General features: G+C 52.2%; 1 protein-coding gene across 2 annotated transcripts in view; it reads right to left on the bottom strand.

The window, feature by feature from the left end:
* Window positions 1–315: 315 nt before the first annotated feature.
* Window positions 316–19,380, bottom strand: part of LOC144791723 (disintegrin and metalloproteinase domain-containing protein 9-like) — a 2,314,109-nt gene continuing 2,295,044 nt past the window's right edge. For both annotated transcript variants that reach the window (XM_078666488.1, XM_078666492.1), the window contains one exon: window positions 316–561. The gene's annotated coding sequence lies outside the window, so the exon portion shown is untranslated. The remainder of the gene's footprint in view (window positions 562–19,380) is intronic.

Genomic DNA, 19,380 nt, shown 5'->3' with positions numbered 1-19,380 from the left:
CTTTCCGTGTCTTTTAGAGCAGCAAGATGACTTGCTGCACTGCACTGCACTGCATGAGTTGGCCATAAATATCACCCTAAGACTCTTGGTAAAAGGGTTCCTCTAGCAGAGCCAGCACGGACCCCACCAGTAGAAACATGATGGCCCACCGGACTTTAAATAGATGGTGCAGACAGTCAGTTTTGTGGACAAGGTACTATTTCTGCAAAGTTCTAAATGAGGTCCTATATGTTCACACTACCGGATTCGTTGCAAATCTGATAGGTTACATCTTGCTTATATGCGCATCTAAATGATCAACAATTAGCAATTCAGTATAACCAATGATAAAACAGCAATTTATTTTTTCTAAACATAACACAGAAATAGATTTTCTAAAATGGAAAGCTGAATTTTAAAATACTCAATACATGCAATTCAAAAAGCACATGGGATGTGGTTTCATAATTCACCAACCACAATCTATAAAAATACAAAAGATCACACTGTGCTTTGCTAATAGTATTAGTAGGTCCAGCTGCCATCAGCTTGCTTTTGATCTCAGTTTGTCTGAGGAAGGATCTAAAAAAGATGAAAGATGAAAAGTCATTGTTTTGATCAACTTAGAGAAATCTACATATTAACCATTCTTAAAAATGAAATGCAACCTTAAAGCAACTTTTCTGTGGAATGGAAAACTACATCCGGCCAGTTGAGATTACTGTTGAAAAGTGCCCTTTTTGTATGGCCATCTCCCACTTCTTGCTCCAATGCTGATGGTTATGACTCTGATAGTGCACTGGAGCCTGCTCCCAGGCCCCAGTGCCAGTGATCTCTCCCTAAAACTGTTATGTGTAAATTGGCAATCCCAACTGACAAACACTTTACTCCTTCTAATACCCTAGTATATGGTTCCAGTGGTACCCAGGGCATGGGTGCTATAGGAGTCCCCAGGGTTTGCAGCACTGGTCGTGCCACTCTGAGTGACCCACAGAAAATACTCACTGCTGGCCTGGCATTGTTTTTTTTGTAACATATTTTTCTTTGTCATAATGACACACAAACAGATACGGTCATTACATTCCATCTTCTTGTTCTTTGTGATACAAAGTACTACACAGGCTATGTACCCTTGTCTTCCCATCTGTTGCTTTCGTTACGTCTAACATATATAACAGAAAACATTGCTTGTTTTTTTATAAATCGCAATATTGAACCTTTCTGCATACTGAACCTTATCAGAGGTCTAACCTCAGCAATATATATTCCTGGGTCGGTGTATATCTGTTGCCACAATCCCTTAAGGGTAGGAATTCTAACGGGGAGATCTCACTAATAGTGCCTCTCTTTTTGTGTTTTATTTATTTATTTGATTAAAAGAAAAAGCAGAAAAACAAAAGGGACTATCCATGAAATGGAACTAGTAACAAACATATGCATGGTGGCCCGATTTCTTACAGGAGTTAAGAGCTATCTGATCATATTGTGGGCAACTCTAGGTAGGCGGAGGGAAAGAGGGGCAGTTTGGCTTTCAACTTACAACCCCATTCTGTCCGAAAAGTATGGCCAATAACAGGGTTTCCAAGGACTCCTGTTGTTGGGTGCTCTTCTTCTCATTTCAGTCTACTAAATCCGTCTTCAGGTGTCTACTATGTTCAACGCTTCATTCCTTCTCTTATTCGGGACCAGCCCTCCACCCGACCCCATGGTTATAGTCTCACTTCAGTCACCTGTCTGAGACCCATCTGTTTGGCTGACTTCAGAATATCGGTTTCCCCCCCGGGGTGCTCCCAAGTATGCAGGCTCTCCCTGCACTGCTCAGCGATGGGTCACCTTTGCAGGCCTCTCGCCTCCTCTCTGGTTAAGGGCCCCCCCTTTGGCTCCAGCCCATTGTGTCATGTCTCGTCTCCACTCCTCTACTCTTGGGTCCAACGCAGCATTCCAGGCCATGGCTATTATCCTTCTAGCTAGGACTTAAGCCAGATCTAGAAATCTGTTCCCGACTTTCCATTTAGGGGTGTGTGGGAAGAGTCCCAACAAGCAAACCTCAATATTAGTAGACCGTGTACGCCCCAGGGTCCCATTCACGGTAGCCACTACTGCCTCCCAATATGGCCGTAGGCCAGGGCATGCCCATGTCATATGGGCAAAGTCTGCATCCTCATAGCCACACCAGGGGCAACCTCAGGCTCCACCCCCATAAACAACTCTTAGCTTGTGGGGCGTCATTTAGGTCATGTGTAAGTAGTTGAATTGTGTATTACGGGAAATATTTCTAAGGTGTGCAAGCATTTTGTTTCATTCAGGGTTCAATAGTTCCCATTCCAATATCGTCTCCCAGCTCTAACGTAGTCGTGTCAGGGGTTATTGAGACACCTCCGACAGCGAGCAATACAGCCACTTCACTAAGTGGCCAGCCGAACCCAAGGATAACACAGAATGCAATACTTGGTGTGCTTTAGGATCTTCTCCACCTTCTCCCCATAATTCCTAAAATGTGCGTATTAGGGACTCATATTGTAGTTATTGACCTAGGGGGAGGTCTACATCCGCCCCCAAATCCTCCAGGGGAAGAAGAGTACCCTGGTGGTAGAGGTCCCCCGCAGTCGTTAATCCCACCTCAGTCCGGGCTGTCTACTGATCAGCTGAAAATATCGAAATTGGGTCCCCGTTCAGTAATTCGATCAGTGGTAGAACTGGAGAGTACAATGGTGTGCCTGTCGTCTTAACCACTCCTCTACACCAACATCGCAGGGCCATCTCCAATAACGGAGAGTGGTGCGGGATTTCCACAGCTGGATTAAGCAACTTGGCCAGAAGCCATGGGGGGCCCATCTCCCTCCCAGTCTGGTCCATGTCCTCCAATCGTATCCCTTCTAACCAGTGGGCAACCCACTGCATTTGGGAAGCCAAGAAATACAGTTCAAAATCCAGGACTCGCAGTCCTCCCTCTCTCATAGGGCGCTGTAGAGTTGTCAAGGATACCCTGCATCGTCTTGTGTCCCAAATGAGGTTCCTCAGTAGGGAGTCTAGTAGATAAAACCAACTAGCTGGGATTATCATCGGGAGGTTACTACAATAATGTAATAAACGCAGAAGCATGACCATTTTAGATAACGAGATCCAGGCCATTATAGGCGCAAGGAGCACCAGAAGGGGACACAAGCCTTAAAGGACCAAAGTGCCTTTCCAAGATTGCCCTCTCTGAGATCTTTCAGAAAGTGATAAAAATAAATTCCCAGGCACTAAAAGTGGATTGAGCCCAATTAAGGTCAACCCTTGGGGTCTGGGGAGTGAGGGGTCCACTGGGAATAGGCATGTCTTACTTCTATTGACTTTTCAATTTCCCCAGCAGTTCAAGTACCAAGGCCGTGTCTGGTACTTGAACGGCCTTGATAGATCACAAGGTAATCTGCATATAGGGAGATAATATGCTTATGTCCTCCCAGAAGTATTCCTATTCCCTCTCCGCCAAATCGGAAGAACAGCTAGTGGTTTGATTGCAAGAGCAAACAACATTTGTGATAAGGGGCAGCCATGCCTAGTCCCCCGGAAAATGCCATATTGCTGACATAGTCTTACCTGTTCTAACCTACACCATCAGGGCCTCATACATTAAGTTCATGTATTTTAAATAATCATCCCTAGCTTCATCTGTCGCATGGTTTCAAATAGGTAATCCCACTGCATGGTATCAAATGCCTTTTCCAGGTCAATCCACAAAAAGGCCGCCTGCATAAAGGTCTGGACATCTGACTGAAACGGAACAAAGGGATGTATTCGGAGAGGGCATTAAATCGTTCTCGTCAGAGGGAATCAAAGTAGGCATGTGTGGGAGTAATTAAAGTGCTATAACCTTACTAAGGATTTTAAAGTCCATGTTAAACATGGAGAGTAGGCGGAAGTCTCATGGAGAGGCCCTAGGGATAGCTGCCTTGGGGAGAGGGACCATTACTGCATTAGGCAAGGAGTCTGGAAGTCGCCCACGTTTTAGCGATTCTGCATATAGTGTCACTAAGCCGGGGTTCAGAACAGGAGCTTAGTTTGAGTAGAATTCTGCCGGGAGGCCATCTGACCCCGGGGTCTTCCCGGTAGCCATGCTTTTAATGGCAGCTCGATTTCCTGCACCAGCACCGGTCCACCCAGCACCTCCCCTGACTGGGGGTCTAGTTTCCAGAGTGGTAACCCTCCCAGAAATGCTCGGTCAGCGCCATACAGACCTCTATAGTAATCATAAAACATGACGTTTATTCCCTCAGGTTTGTATACAATTTCACCACTTCAGTCCTTTACCTGTGTAATCGGGGATCCTCAGGATTCCAGCCTTATCAGCCATGCCAGTAATCTACCTGGCCTCCCCTCTTCCTCCTGTACTCTTGTGTGATATTCTCTGAGATCATGGCACCTTAACCGCTCTAAAGCTTGGTTATAAAGTGAATGCATCTCTCTCAGGTCCTCTGTGTCCTCAGATACTGTTCCCCTCACATTTACGAGTCAGTGCAATCTATTCTATAGGGTCTGTAATCCTGTTGTATCCCTATCAAGTGTGCTAAGCAATGTCCACGTACCACTGTCTTAAATGCATCCCACTCCACCAGCCCTGTGGACGCTGTCTGCATGTTCTCTATGAAGTAATTGTAGATGGCGAGCTGCAGGGTTTCTTTATAGCAGACATCTTCCAGCGCCCGTGTATTAAGCCGGCACTAAGGGGCGAGTCCCCAAGGGTTTAAACTCCAATAACAAGGGACAGTGATCTGATATTGTGCGTCCTAAGTATTCAGTGTGTGGGACAGCATTACCAAAGGCATGGGAGCACAGAAAGGCATCTATGTACCTGGTACAAGGTTGAGTAGAAGGAATAGTCTCTTGATGAGGGGTGCTGTGTCCTCCATATATTATCCAGTCCCCAGTGCTTCCTCCAATCTCATAGCCCAGCAGCATTACGATGGCCTTGGGCCCCCAGCACTGGAGGAGTCGAACGATCCAACAGAACATCAAGTACACTATTAAAGTCTCCCCAAGGAGTAAGTTTGCCCTGCTAATTCGGCCAAGGGGGCCAACAGTTTATGTAGGAAAGGGACCTGGTCTTGATTTGGGGCATTCACGCTACCTAGTATTATCTCACGTCCCCACAGTCTTACTGCAACCAAAACATAACGGCCCTCTGTGTCAATAAGTGTACGCTGGGGTTCAAATGGGACACCTGCCCTCACCCATATCATGACCACCTTTGCATATTTCGAGAAGGGGGTAGCAAATACCTGTCCTCTCCACCATCTATGTAATTTCCTAACTTCACTTTGGATAAGATGTATCTCCTGTAGCATGGCTATCTGCACTCCACGCAAATATCTATGGATATTGTGTTGTTTGTTTGCCGATTCCAGCCACCTGATATTCCATGTCATAAACTTTAGCGTGTGGTGTAGTGTAGTCATTGCAAATCATAAATTGTTAACCCATCTCTTCCCACACCCCGCCCTTCGACCCATCCTAAAGTGCCATACCAGACCACTCATGCATATAAAGCAAATAGATGCAACATAAGGTAGAAAACATCCCTGAACTGTAACTCTCCTTCCCAAGAGCAGTCTGGCAACGGCCAGCTGCCCAAACCGTGGGTAAACCATTGTGATGAATCAGAAGGCCCAAACCCAAGTTCAGATTCAGTTCTCCAATGGGGGGCAGATTCAAACTTAGAGCAGTATTTCCCACTCTAAATGCATTGGGCCAAGCTCATATTAGTCAGCTGACATCTTGCTCTAACCTACATCAGGATATCGTGTAGGCAGGAGGTTGCCGCTTTTTCCTCCGTCTTCCCACTAAATTATGTCGTCGGCTGACCTGGGAGTGACTTCTGGTATCTGGGTACTGTCCGCTAGAGAAGACTCCGATTAAGAATCCGCATTCCTTTCACTGAATGGGAGTCAGACTCCGATATGTTCTCCGACCCCTTCATGATCGTTGCCACGACCTGTAGGGTGGCTGCTCTTTCATTCTCAGTTTGTGATGGGCTGGGTTTTTGGTTGGGCCTCACTTGGGTCACCTCCGGGGTCTCCTCCTCTTTCCCCTACGTGCATATGTTCAATTCTGTCTTTAGGACGTTGCGTCCCAGTCCTATAGGATTCTATCCAGTCCCAGGCAGCCGTGTGATCTTAGCAGAAATTAGTCTTGCCTTCCAACATGATCTGCAACCTTGTGGGAAACATCAAGAAGTATTGTAGGCCTTCCTGACTTCAAAAAAAGATGTTTTCCTCCTTCGCACATCAATGGTGTAATTGGGAAATATGGAGACCTTACTGCTATTAACCATAAAGGTGCCGGTGGATCTAGCTTTGTGGAGCAATATGTCGCTGTCTCTATAGTGAAGGTGCCGCTCCACCACCCAGCGCGGAGGGCGGGCGGGCTGGTAGTATGTGTGCTCATTCAAATGCGTAAAGGGCAGAAAGACTCTCCAGAGCCACCACTGATTTAAACCAATGTTCCAAATAGGCGACCATGTCCATGGTGTTAACCCCTCAGGTAGCCCAACCACCCGAATATTGGTGCGCCTATTGCACCCTTCTGCCTCTTCTGCTCTGCGTTTAAGCACGCAAACCCTGTCCATAAGTTCTGTTATCTGGAGAGATGTTGTTAATTGCGCAGGGTAGAGATCAGCAAGGGAGGATTCTGCCTCTTTGACTCTATCAGCTAGCTTGTGGTATTCCACCCGAAGTAGACCCAACCCCTCCGACACCGAGCTGATGTTCTAGTGTATTGTAGATTTAGTATCAGCTATGGCTCCAAGGGTTTTATCCAATTGCTGCTGCACAGAGTCACAGGAGGTTCCTGGTTCTTGCTGTTGCGCATCTGGGGTCTCCCCAGGTCAGCAGGTGCTTCTGACTGCCTGACTGTGGTTTTGCCCATTCTCCTCGATGGATATTACCAAGCAGGTGTGTGGAAGGATCCCAGCTCTTGTCTCTCAAGCGGACATTGGGGGAATAATATGTGGCCAGGCGGGAGAATCCTGAGAGAGCCAGTAGTTTTGTTGGATAAACCAATGCACCCCTTGCAAGGATCCCGCCTTCAATTGCAGGATCTCCAGAGTGCCTCTGGGAGGAGGGGGTAGGGGGGACGGACCTTAATCTGGTGTTCACTGTCTCACATCTTACACCAATTGGTCACATCACTGTCGAAAAGCGTGGCTGCCATGCAGTGTGCGGGCTCCGTCGAATTACTCCTTCACACATTCAACACTGTTCATTGATCCTCATTATTTCATGCTGCTGTCTCAGCGCAGCCCCCAGGTGCGGTGCATTCCCCAATGCATAGCACCTGCCTTTGACGGCCAGGTTTTCCTACTTGGGTCGCCACCGCTTAACCTTCGGAGTCTAAAATTTACTAGTTTCAACGTGTGGCCTCAATCCCTGCAGCATGAGGTAAATGAGTCTGACACCAGGCTTTTGTTTATTGCAGCTGGGCACTCCAGTTACGCCACCGGACCCCGGCTAGGGCCCCAGAGTTTCCTCCCCTACTGAGGCTTATCTCCCTTTGTCTCCAGTAGCCCCCTGACCGGCTTTTTAAGCTACAGTCGCACTGATTCCAGTTTGCAGATGACCAGGCCCCCCGCCATACCGGTGGCCCTTACACATGGCCACAGGTGGTCGGTACTCTTCCCCCAGATGGAGGCAGGAGTACATCCATACTTGCATGCAGGACTTCATCTCCTCTGGACCCCGCCCTGGTATCTCCTGTACGTCCACTAGGCTGCACCATCCTCTCTGACGGAAGTACAAGTAGGGCTACTCTTCTCTTCCGTGGCTGATGTAGGACGAGGGCGGTCCAGTCCCCGGCTCCTCTCTGCTCAGCAAACGGGATCTCTGACCTGGTTCTTCACCACAGCGACTCGTGCCGCTCTTCTCCACAGCACGTTTCCCCTCAGGCGAGTCTCCACCTAGGGGGGGCCGCAACTCCGCCAGCTCAACATACCATTTTGGCTGGCTTCAGCTTTCACACGTCTCTCCCAGCTTTGGGACAGTAGAAGTCAGCTTTGCCGCCAACCTGTGGCACGGTGCCTGCCACATCTGTTAGTCGTTCTTGTGCTGCGATGATGAAGGCACCACGAGACAGGATTAATGCTGGGCTGCCACGGAGCAGCAGGCTTGGCGTCTGCTATCTCTGGCTGCTAGTCACTGCCATTGCTGACTGCCAGATCAGTGCAAACTGCTCAAACTCACCTTTTCCCTCACTGTGTGTGGCAAAGTCCATCTAATATCAGTGATATATGCCAGTCACCCCTAAGGAAGGCCTCCTAAAGCCAGGAGGCAGGGCACATTATATCAAAAGGTGTGGACATGTAAGTACAAGCTTATATGTACCTAAGGCCACTATAAATGATAGGCGGTCCATAGGATAACAAGGGCAGGCACCCAGGCAACCCCGAGGTTGGCAGCTCCAGGATGGTACCACCTAAATATGTAATTTATGGTATCATACAACCTGCCTTCTCACCCTGATGTGAATATTGTGTTGACAATGATGTGACATGCACCCAGGTGGCTACCTTAAAGGTTGCCCCAGCTCCTCTGTGGTCTGGCTGGCAAGCCCGCTGTTCCCACACTTGCTGCAGCCAAAACAGGGTTCTGACCTCCTGCCAGGCAGTGTGATAACTCCCAGGAGTCAAGAACAAAGGCCTGGGCAGGAAGGCAGTCACAATTACTCCCTCCTAGGCAGGCTAGTAAATTGACACATCAAGGCAGAGACCTTCAATAACTAATCTACACCGCCTCTGATATGTATCAGACCTGACTCCCAGAGGAGGAAACAGCCCTCCTAAAGGCATATTTGAGCCCAGACACGCAGGAAATTAGTTAGTCAAGGAGGTGTTCACCCCCAGAAGGCTAGCCACACCTCCAGCGTGGGCAAACTGGTCTGTACATTAAAATTAGATTTCTACCATCTTTAGGAGTGACAGATTAGAGGGTTATGGGTAGAAAAAGTAACCCCCTCACCTTCTGATGTCACCTCAGGGGCCAAAGAGCTGTAGGTACTAGCAGCCCATTGGCTACTTGCTCCTTAGTTATAGAGTCCTTACCCTAAAATTAACTCCAGGCAAAGGAGACCAGATCAGTCGTCGGAGTCGCGTTGGTTGGGATGACGTTGTGGTGTCTAGACCCTGCCCCTGACGTCAGTTCTGACACGACTTTCCACACCAGAAGCACAGAACCACGCAAGACACTGACGACTGGTGCGCTAAACTAGAGCCCTGAAAGGGAATCCCTGTACCTATAAGTCAGTTCGCAGAGCCGGGAGGATGGGTGTGTTGGTAAGGAATCTACAACTAACATATGTCTCTTACAGATACATTGCTAACGAAGGTAAGTAACTTGTTCATCTGAAAGAGACTGTTAGTTATAGATTCCTTAGAATAGATACCCCAGGATACCAACCCCAGGGGAGGGTCTGCAAACTAAGTTCACACCAGAAAGTCTTGGAGGTCAGAACGGGCAAAATAGCCGTCCCTCTGGACTTGGCTGTCCAGGCAGTAATGTCAGGTGAACGTGTGTAAAGATGCCCATGTGGCTGCCTGACAGAAGTCAAGGAGTGGAACTCCGCGAGCAAGAGCAGCCGTAGCTCTGGTAGAATGAGCACAGAGCCCATCTTCAGGTTCCTTTCTCGTGAAAGTGTAACAGATTTTTATACAAAGGACAACCCATCTAGAGATGGTCACCTTTGGAATGACTGGACCTTTCTTGGCACTCACATAGCCAATGAAGAGTTGATCGTCCACCTGGAAATCTTTAGTGTGATCAAGGTAGAAACATAGCGCACGCTTGTGGTCCAACCGGTGCAGTCTCTCCTCTTCTTTGGAAGGGTGTGGAGGTGGGAAAAAGGTGGGCAAGGTAATGGCTTGTCCAATGTGAAAGGGCATTACCACTTTGAGAAGGGACAAAGGCATTGTATAAAGTACCACTTTTCCGGATGCACAGAGAAGAAAGGGGGCTTAGGAGAAAGAGCTTGGAGCTCACTCACTCTGTGTGCAGAGGTGATGGCCACAAGGAAAGTTGTCTTCACAGTGAAGAGCCTGAGAGACAGTTGTGAAAAGGCTTGAAGGGACCCCACATAAGGTAGATTAAGACCAAATTCAAGTCCCACTGGGGCATTAAGAAAGGAGAAGTAGGAAAGAGATGAGTAATGCCCTTGAAGAATCACTGTACAATAGCGGACTTGAGCAAATATGACTGATCTGGAAGCCGAAGGAAAGCAGTGATGGACAAAAGATAGCCCTTTAGAGTGCCCAGGGCAGAACCCTGCTGGGCCAAAGAATGTATTTACAATAGAACCTCTGAAAGAGGGGCAGAAAGGGACTCAACAGTCTTTGCTGTGCTCCATGCCACAAATGTATTCCATCAACAAATGTATACCATCTTAGTGCAGAAATGCCTGGTTGCCAAGATGACGTCAGACTTCAGGTGGAAGGTCAATAGCTTTCAACTGTCGCCGCTCAATCTCCACGTAAGGAGGTGGAGGCTGGACAGGTTCGTGAGAAGGACCCTCCCCTGCTGTTGTGACAGAAGATCCTCCTGAAGAGGCAGTCTGAGTGGATGATCGGTGGCCATGCTCAGGAGCTCTGTGTCATGACTCCACCCAGGAGCGGCGGGAAGGGGGACTACACCTACCAGCATGCACTTGGGCAGGCAACCGGCTCTTCCCGGAGAAGGGGCTGTTATATCTGCCCGTCCTCCAGGGGGATCCAGTGCTTGTCACTGACTAGAGTCAGTACATACTGGATTACGTTGTAGAAGCACCTCTGCTGCTTCTTGCCCCGCTGAACTGAGAACGCGGTGAAGCCCTGTATTGTTTCTCACTGGCCGCGCTTCTCAAGTCGCCTGCATTTCCTGCCTGCCTGCCATTCCCTGAACAGACCTGAGGGCTGATGCACGTGAGGTAGGAACAGGGTGTGCTAATGCTCCTCGAGCCAACCGTGGTCCCGCTACGGCGTGTTAAGAGACCGAACCCCACCAAGACAGTGAGCACGGACGCAAACGCACAAGGAGGATTTCCTCGCTGCGCTCACTCACTCATTGCCATTCTTGGCCCTGTTATTTTGTTTGTCACACAGAGGGAGGAACAGCGCCGCAGCCAGCCCAGCGTGAGAAATATCACGCCAATCGTGCCTACCTCTGCATTTACCCGTGATTTAGCGCAACTCTCAAAGAGAGAGCTTTCCGCGCTGACTTTGTTTTCAACTTTCCTTTTGACGTACCTGCTCCTGTTTTGTGGCCATCTTCCTAAAGGACTTTAACTTAGAAATGCTGGTGAGTCCCCCTGCTGGGAGAGAGGGAGGTTTACTAGCTGTGTTGGAGGGGAGAGAGGAAGTGTGATAGTGACTACTGAAGTAATGTTGTTGGTTGTCTCCCACCTGCAGCACACAGTGAGGAGGTGATGGGATTACCTTAGTGTACGCGCATGCCTAGAGGTCCTGGAACCAGAGTCCCGCCAGGAAGAAGGCAGCAGTGTTTTATTTCCGTTACTCCTTGTTATTTTCCCCTATCCCTTGTGCAGTGCAGGGTGGAGTGTTTCACATCCCCTTGTGGGGCAGTGTAAAGGGGCTTTGGGATATCTGCATCACCCCCGCTGGATCTGTCTAAGAAGGTTAGTGTAACCTGACACTCTGGGTACCAGACTCTTCATGCCCAGTCCAGAGCCACAGGAATGACTTGGGCCCGGTCATACTTGATCTTCTTCAGCACTTTTGGCAGAAGTGGTACAGGCTTCTGATGGCCCTGGAAGGTCGAACTAGGATGGTTTGGAGGTGGCTGCAGGGGTAGGAAGGGTGGACTGGCCTGCCCGCTGGCTCCCAGACCCACGTCTCTGGGTCCCACATCTGTGGCCACGATGAGACTGGGTAGCATGCGTGAACTGGTGGCTGATCTTGGCTGGACGTGTTGGGGTGCCCCTTCCGTAGCCACGAAAGGCGCGAAAAGCAGACTGAGGTGGACGGGTCATCGCTGTAAGGCCCAAGGACCTGGCTGTAGCTCGAGAATCCTTAAAGTGCTCCAGCACCGAGTCGGTCTTGTCACCAAAAAGGTGATGGTCATCAAAGGGCATGTCCTGTAGGGTTACCTGGACATCCCCCAAAAAGCCAGTCGTCCTCAACCAAGTTTAGCTCTGTAGGGCTACCGACGTGGCAATCATTCTGCCCAGTGAGTTGGTGGTATCCAGTCCACAGCGAATTGTGAATTTGGCTGCTTCTCTCCAATCTGCCACTGCATGGGAGAGAACGGCCCGGGCCTCCTCCGGGCACTGAGGCAGCACCTGCGCAACCATATCCAAGATGGTATGGGCGTATCGGCCCAAGAGGTATGCAGTCTTCACGAACCGCAATTCCAAGCTGGAAGAAGAGAACATATGATTCCTACGATGACCCAGCCTCTTGGATTCCCTATCTGGGGGAGTAGAAGGAAATGCGCCCTTAGATGAAAAGGCTTGGACCACCAAGCTCTCGGAGGGTGTTGGGTGAGGAACACTGGGTCGCCCGGAGCCGGACGGTGGGCAATCGCGTTTCACAGAAGCCCCTGAGCTAGGCTTGGACCAGGTGCCCAGAAAGACGTCAGTGAGGGCTTCACTGAATGGCAAAATGGGCTCAGATGAAGTTTCTGCCAGTTGAAGCACCTTCGTCAGGAGATTAGTCCTGACTGCCACTGAAGGGCCAGGGCCTCAGCTGCCCTTCTCACCACCACAGCATAGGAAGTTCCCTCCTCGGTAGCCACAGTAGAGGGAGAAATCATGCCAAATTCAGGAGAAGTGTCCAGACCACTGGCGTCACCTAGGTCCTCTCTCCAGTCCAACTCGTCGAACTGGTCTGCTAAAGGGTCAGAAGACCCCTTCCAGTCCTCATCACCACCCTCAGGACGATACAGAACACCTGGCTATGAACAAGGAAACTAAAGTACCTTCCAGCGTTGGATTCAACATCGGCCAACATCGGTCCGGCTCCATCTCAGGGATGAGCATGGGGATGGCGTTGGCAGGGGGCATGGCCGGGGCCGGGGCGTTGTCGTACCGATCAGCACCGGGGAAGGTCGAGTAAGGTCGGCAAGCATCGATCCGATATAGGCCTGGATCCACAGGAGCCCTCCGGCGCCGGAAATGCTGGCATTGAAGGCCCAGGGCCCCCAACTGGCTCCGCAGGGCCCGAAGGCCCACCAGCGGAGTCGGATCACCCAAACACATGGTGGAGGGCTTCGTAGAACATACGAAGCTAGGCAGGGGATGCTCCGGCTCCCAGAAACTGGGGGAGGCGCGAGTCATCCCTGAGTCAGGCACCATAGACGGAGGCTTAGAGTAACGACGCTCCGGGTCCCGCGTCGTGTCGGCCGACCGACGGGGTGAAAACAAAGAGTGACATTACTTCTTCGCCTTCTTCTTATGCTTTGACTTACTGAAGAGTGCGAAGACTTGGACGAGGTGTGATGGCTCCGCTCCCGGTCTCGTGACCTTTCTCTTAAGCGAGACCGGGAGTGACTTGGATTCGACTTCCGGGCCTCCAAAAGCTTTTGGGACCGCTCCGGCAAAGACTTTGGATTCAGGACCCAACAGTCGGAGCACGACTTTGGGTCATGGTCACGCTCCAGGTACCAAAGGCACACGAGGTGCGGATCGGTCACGGACATCAGTTTGTGACAGGAGTCACAAGGTTTAAAGCCGGTCCGACAATGGGACATCCCTCACGCACCAGGAGTCGAGGACTCGAACAAAGATGTTGAAAAAAGTCACAAAAAGTTTAGTCGAAAAATGACTAAGGGACAAGCTCTCTCCGGATCTGCGCTAGGCTGGCGCAGAAAAAGAAGGAATTGAAGACAGCGAGCAGGGGGGGCGTCTATGTAGACACTGCAACATCATCCTGGCTAACACGATGCCGACGACGGAAGTGGAGTTGCCAATGCCACCAACCGACATGCAGGGGTACTGCTAAGAAAAAATTCTCTGGATCCAGTCTGACTCCTGGGAGTAATTCTAAGGTAAGGAATCTATAACTAACAGTCTCTTCCAGATCTAGGATTTAAGGTACACCCTTGACATCAGAACCTCAGTATTGAAAGAGCTACATCAAAGAGAACAGAAGAAGAGAGCCATGTCTGCAAGAACACAACTTGCCCAAAGCAAAGCACAAGTTATTACTTGTGTAACGATATATCTGTAGGAGACATTAGTTAGTGATAGATTCCTTACCTTAGAATATCCCCAGGCGTCAGACTGGATCCGGAAACTTTTGCGTAGCAATACCCCTGAGCGTCGGTAGGCGCCGTCCGCGGCTCCGCGTCCGTTGTCTGCGTCGTTAGCGCCGGAGTGACATCGCCGGAGTACTTAGACGCCGCCCTCGCACGCTGACGTCAGTTCTGATACACAGCTTTTCCGCGCCAGATACGCAGAGCCATGATAGAACCAACACTGGTGCCATGAAACTAGGGCCCTGAAAGGGGATGACCTTAACCCTAGATATCGGTTCGCAGAACGAGGAGGATGGGTGGGTCGGTAAGGAATCTATCACTAACTAATGTCTCTTATAGATATATCGTTACACAAGTAGTAACTTGTGCATCTGAAAGAGACACGTTAGTGATAGATTCCTTACCTTAGAATAGATACCCCAGCAATACCAACCCCGGTGGTGGGTCTGCGAACCAATAATCACACCAGAAAGTCCTGGAGGACGGAACGGCCAAACAAGCCATCCCCCGGACTTGACCTTCCAGGCAGAAGTGTCTCGCGAACGTGTGCAACGAGGCCCACGTAGCTGCCTGACAAATGTCCTGCAAGGGAACTCCCCGGCCCAGGGCAGTAGTAGTCGCCGTGGCCCGAGTGGAGTGGGCCCTAAGCCCAACAGGAGGTTCATTTTTAGCCAAGGAGTAACACGCCTGGATGCACAATACGATCTACCGAGAGAGGGTCCGCTTGAGCACCGCCCGTCCTTTCTTAGCGCCCACGTAACCAACAAACAGTTGGTCATCCACCCGGAACTGGCATGTGCCATCCAGATAGTAAGAGAGCGCACGTTTTGGATCCAGACGGTGGAGTCTCTCTTCCTCTTTCAAGGGATGCGGAGGCGGAAAGAAGGTGGGCAAGGTGATGGATTGCCCGATGTGGAAGGCTGTGACTACCTTGGGCAGGAAAGAGGGTCTTGTCCGCAACACAACCTTGTCCAGATGGACCGAAAGGAAAGGAGGTTTGGAAGAAAGAGCCTGGAGCTCACGCTCCTGGCAGAGGTGATGACAACCAGGAAAGCAGTCTTCACAGTAAGAAGACGGAGAGGACAGTTATGAAGTGGCTCGAAGAGAGCGCACATCAGAAAAGTAAGTACAAGGTTCAAGTCCCACTGAGGCATCACGAATGGAACAGGAGGGAACATGTGTGTGATGCCCTTCAAAAACCTATTGACAATTGGGGACTTGAACAAAGATGGCTGATCAGGTAGCCTTAAGAACGCGGAAAGGGCAGAAAGGTAGCCCTTGATAGTGCCCAGAGCAGAGCCCTGCTGGGCAAGAGAAAGAAGGAAGAGGAGAACCTCAGAAAGGGGGGCAGAGAGTGGATCCACAGCCTTTGCTGTGCACCATGCCACAAATCTGTTCCACCTGCAGGTGTATACCGACTTTGTGGAGGGACGCCTGGCTGCCAGAATGACATTACAGACTTCAGGAGGCAAGTCAAATGGCCTCAACTGTCGCCGCTCAATCTCCAAGCTTGTAGGTGGAGACTGGACAGGTTCGGGTGGAGGACCGTCCCCTGCTGCTGCGACAGCAGGTCCTCTTGAAGAGGCAGACGAATCGGGGGATTGACAGACATGCTGAGTAGCTCTGGATACCAATATCTTCGTGCCCAGTACGGAGCCACAAGGATAACCTGGGCCCGGTCGCGCCTGATCTTCTTCAGCACTCTGGGCAGAGGTGGTATAGGTGGAAAGGCGTACAATAGACCGCAACTCCACTCGCGACGAAAAGCGTCTCCGAGCGAGTGCCGCCTTGGAAATTCCAACGCGCAGAACTGATGACATTGCGCGTTCTCTTCTGTGGCGAATAGATCTAACCAAGGCTCTCCCCACTGCTGAAAGAGGCCTCGCGCCACGTTCGAGTTCAGACGCCATTCGTGATCCATCATGCACCGACGGCTGAGTTTGTCCGCCCTGGCGTTCAGAGAACCTGCCAGGTGTTGAACCACCAGGGTCATGCCCTGATGTTCCAGCCACTGCCAGAGGCACAGAGCCTCCTGGCAGAGGGTCCACGACCCCACCCCGCCCTGTTTGTTGCAGTACCACATGGCGGTGGTATTGTCCGTGAACACCTGCACTACACTCCCCCAGACAGAGGGGAGGAATGCCTTCAGTGCAAGTCGGATCGCCCGCAGCTCCAAAAGGTTGATGTGGAGCTGGGACTCCGCCGGAGACCAGAGGCCTCTGATCTCCACCTCTCCCATGTGGCCCCCCCAGCCCTGGAGGAATGCGTCCGTTACAACTATGTGCTCCGGTTGGGGTAGGGAGAGGGATCTGCCGCTGACCCAATCGCGGTCCGTGAGCCACCACTGCAACTGTCTTGCAGTGCCCTCCGAGATCAAGACATGGTCGGACAAGTTGCCCTGATGCTGGGCCCACTGACACTTCAGGTCCCACTGCTAAGCCCGCATCCGCCACCGGGCGTGATGCACCAGAAGGATGCAGGAGGCCATCAGCCCCAGAAGCCGCAGCGTCAACCTGACCGAGACTCGGGATAAAGGCTGAAAGATCGGAATCAGAGCCTGAATATCCCGAACCCGCTGTTCGGGAGGATAAACCCGAAACTGCGCCGAGCCTAGAACCGCTCCGATGAAGAGGAGCTTTTGAGAGGGACACAGGTGTGACTTCGGCACATTGATGGAGAACCCCAGCAGGTGCAGTCTGGAGTCGGCCGTAGTCTGGAGGTGGCTGACGACTGTCTGGGGCGAGCCCGCCTTCAACACCCAGTCGTCGAGGTAGGGGAAGACTGAAACCCCTAACGTGCGCAGATGAGCTGCGACCCCCTGCCATCACCTTTGTGAACACGCGTGGGGCGCTGGTAAGACCGAAGGGGAGCACGGTAAATTGAAAGTGCTCGAGGCCTACCGTAAACCGCAGGTAACGCCGGTGGGCTGGCAGGACGGGGATGTGAAAATAAGCGTCCTGCAAGTCCAAAGCTATCATCCAGTCTCCAGGGTCTAGGGCAGCTAAGACCTGAGCCAATGTCAGCATCTTGAACTTCTCCTTCCGGAGGAAGCCGTTGACGTTCCGCAGGTCCAAGATAGGGCGCAGGCCCCCTTTTGCCCTTCTTGGGTACCAGAAAGTAGTGGGAGTAACAACCACACCCTACTTCTGGCCCAGGAACGCGCTCGATGGCCCCCTTGGCCAAGAGGGCCGTAACTTCCTCTTGTAGAAGTTGCAAGTGATCCCCCGACACGCGGTGGTATTGCGGTGGCATGGCTGGAGGGGTCGCCTCGAAGGGGAGGGAGTATCCCCTTCGGACGATTTGCAGCACCCACATGTCCGACGTGACAGTGCGCCAGTGGAAGTGGTGATGGCGAACCCTGCCCCCCACTGGCGTCACATGGGCCGGAAAGCACGGACTAGGAGGGGTTTGAGGTGGATGCTGCAGGGGGAGGTGTGGACTGGCCTCGCGGTTGTCCCCGACCGCCGCCACGGCAGTTTCCACGGCCACCACAGCGCTGTGTATTAGTCTGCGGTGCGTGGCTGGCAGCACGTGTGGGGGCGCCCCTTCCTTGGCCACGAAAGGAGCGAAAGGCACCCGTTTGCTGGCGTGGGGCCGAGATGCCCAAGGACTTGGCCGTAGCCCTGGAGTCCTTAAAACGCTCAAGCGCATGGTCTGCCTTGTCGCCAAAGAGGCGACGGCCATCAAACGGCATGTCCAGCAGGGTGGCCTGGACATCAGCCGAAAAGTTGGCGGTCCTCAACCAGGCGTGGCGTCGAACCGCCACCGTCGCTGCCATCGCTCTGCCCAGTGTGTCCGTGGTATCCAGCCCACACCGGATGGAATAACGTGCCGCATCTCGACCCTCCGCAAGGGCTTGGGCGAGTTTAGCCCAGCCTCCTCCGGACATTGTGGCAGCACGTCCGCGACGTGTCCCACAGAGTGTGGGTGTAGCGGCCCAAGAGGCACGCGGTATTGACTGACCGCAGTCCCAAACTCAGGGACGAGAACACCTTCTTACCGAATTGTTCGTACCTCTTGGATTCCCGATCGGGCGGAGACGTTGGGAATGTGGTCTGGGAAGTAGAGGCCTGGATAACCAGGCTATCGGGGTGGGGTGGATGGACAAGAAGCAAGGGTCGCCCAGAGCCGGGCGGTAGCGTCTGGCCACGTTCCTATCTACAGGCTGACCTGTAGCGGGCTTGGACCAAGTTCCCAAAAGAACGTCACACAAGGCCTCATTAAATGGCAGCAGAGGCTCAGTGGAGCTTGCCTGCGGTTTAAGGACCTCAGTGAGGAGGTTAGTCCTCACGGCCGTGACGGGGAGCTCAAGGCCCAATGCCTTGGCTGCCCGTGTCAACACTGTAGGCAGCTCCCTCCTCCGAAGCCACGGTTGGAGGGGAGACAAAACCAGTGTCTGGTGACGTGTCCAAGCCACTGGCATCCCCAAACTCATTGTCCAGTCCAGTTGAGACTGGCACTCCTGTGCCAGAGGGTCCACAGACCCCTCCCAATCACCCTTGTCACCCATCACCTGAAATTCAGGTTCAACGGATGGGGCCGGTTCGTTGAAATAAAAGTCTCCATACGACGTCGAGAGCGGCGCCCAGCGGGGCGACACCCTAGGGGCCGGCGTCGGTGAGGTCGACCGGCGACGACCCGGATCCGGAACCGTATCTAGTGGAGGCCTGCGGCGCCGAAGTGCCCGACGGCGTCAGAGCCGAAACACCCAACCCGCTAGGCCCCCCAGCCGGGACCGCTGGGCCCGAAGGCGCCACGGAGCCCGGCAGAGGAGGGAGAGACCTCATGGCCATGAGGTACCGCTCGACCTCCTCAGGCGTTGCACCTTGCCATGGGACCGGAAAGTATGGGGCAGGTGGCGACGCCCGCGACTCCGTCGGAGCCGCGTGGGTGGTGTCACCCGAACCCCCGGCCGCATCGCGCGAGCGTCGGGATGGGTCGGAAGAACGATGACGCCTTTCCGACTTCTCATGCCTCTTACCTGAGGACCTGGATCCTGAAGACCGATGCCGACTCCCGGAGCTACGAGGGCTCCGACCCCGCGACCGGTCCCTCAACCTCCTGTGGGACCGGGACCTCGAACGGCGCAGGGCCGACTGCCGGAGCTCAAGCCGCTTGCGTGACCGCTCCCGTCTAGCCTTAGACGTCAGGGCCCGGCAGTCGGAGCAGGTTCGGTCGTCGTGGTCGA

The sequence above is a fragment of the Lissotriton helveticus genome, chromosome 11 (genome assembly GCF_964261635.1).
Source record: "Lissotriton helveticus chromosome 11, aLisHel1.1, whole genome shotgun sequence".
Taxonomy (NCBI): Eukaryota; Metazoa; Chordata; class Amphibia; order Caudata; family Salamandridae; genus Lissotriton; species Lissotriton helveticus.
The sequence above is the reverse complement of the archived record's forward strand: the minus strand, read 5'-3'. Positions and strand labels throughout refer to the sequence as shown.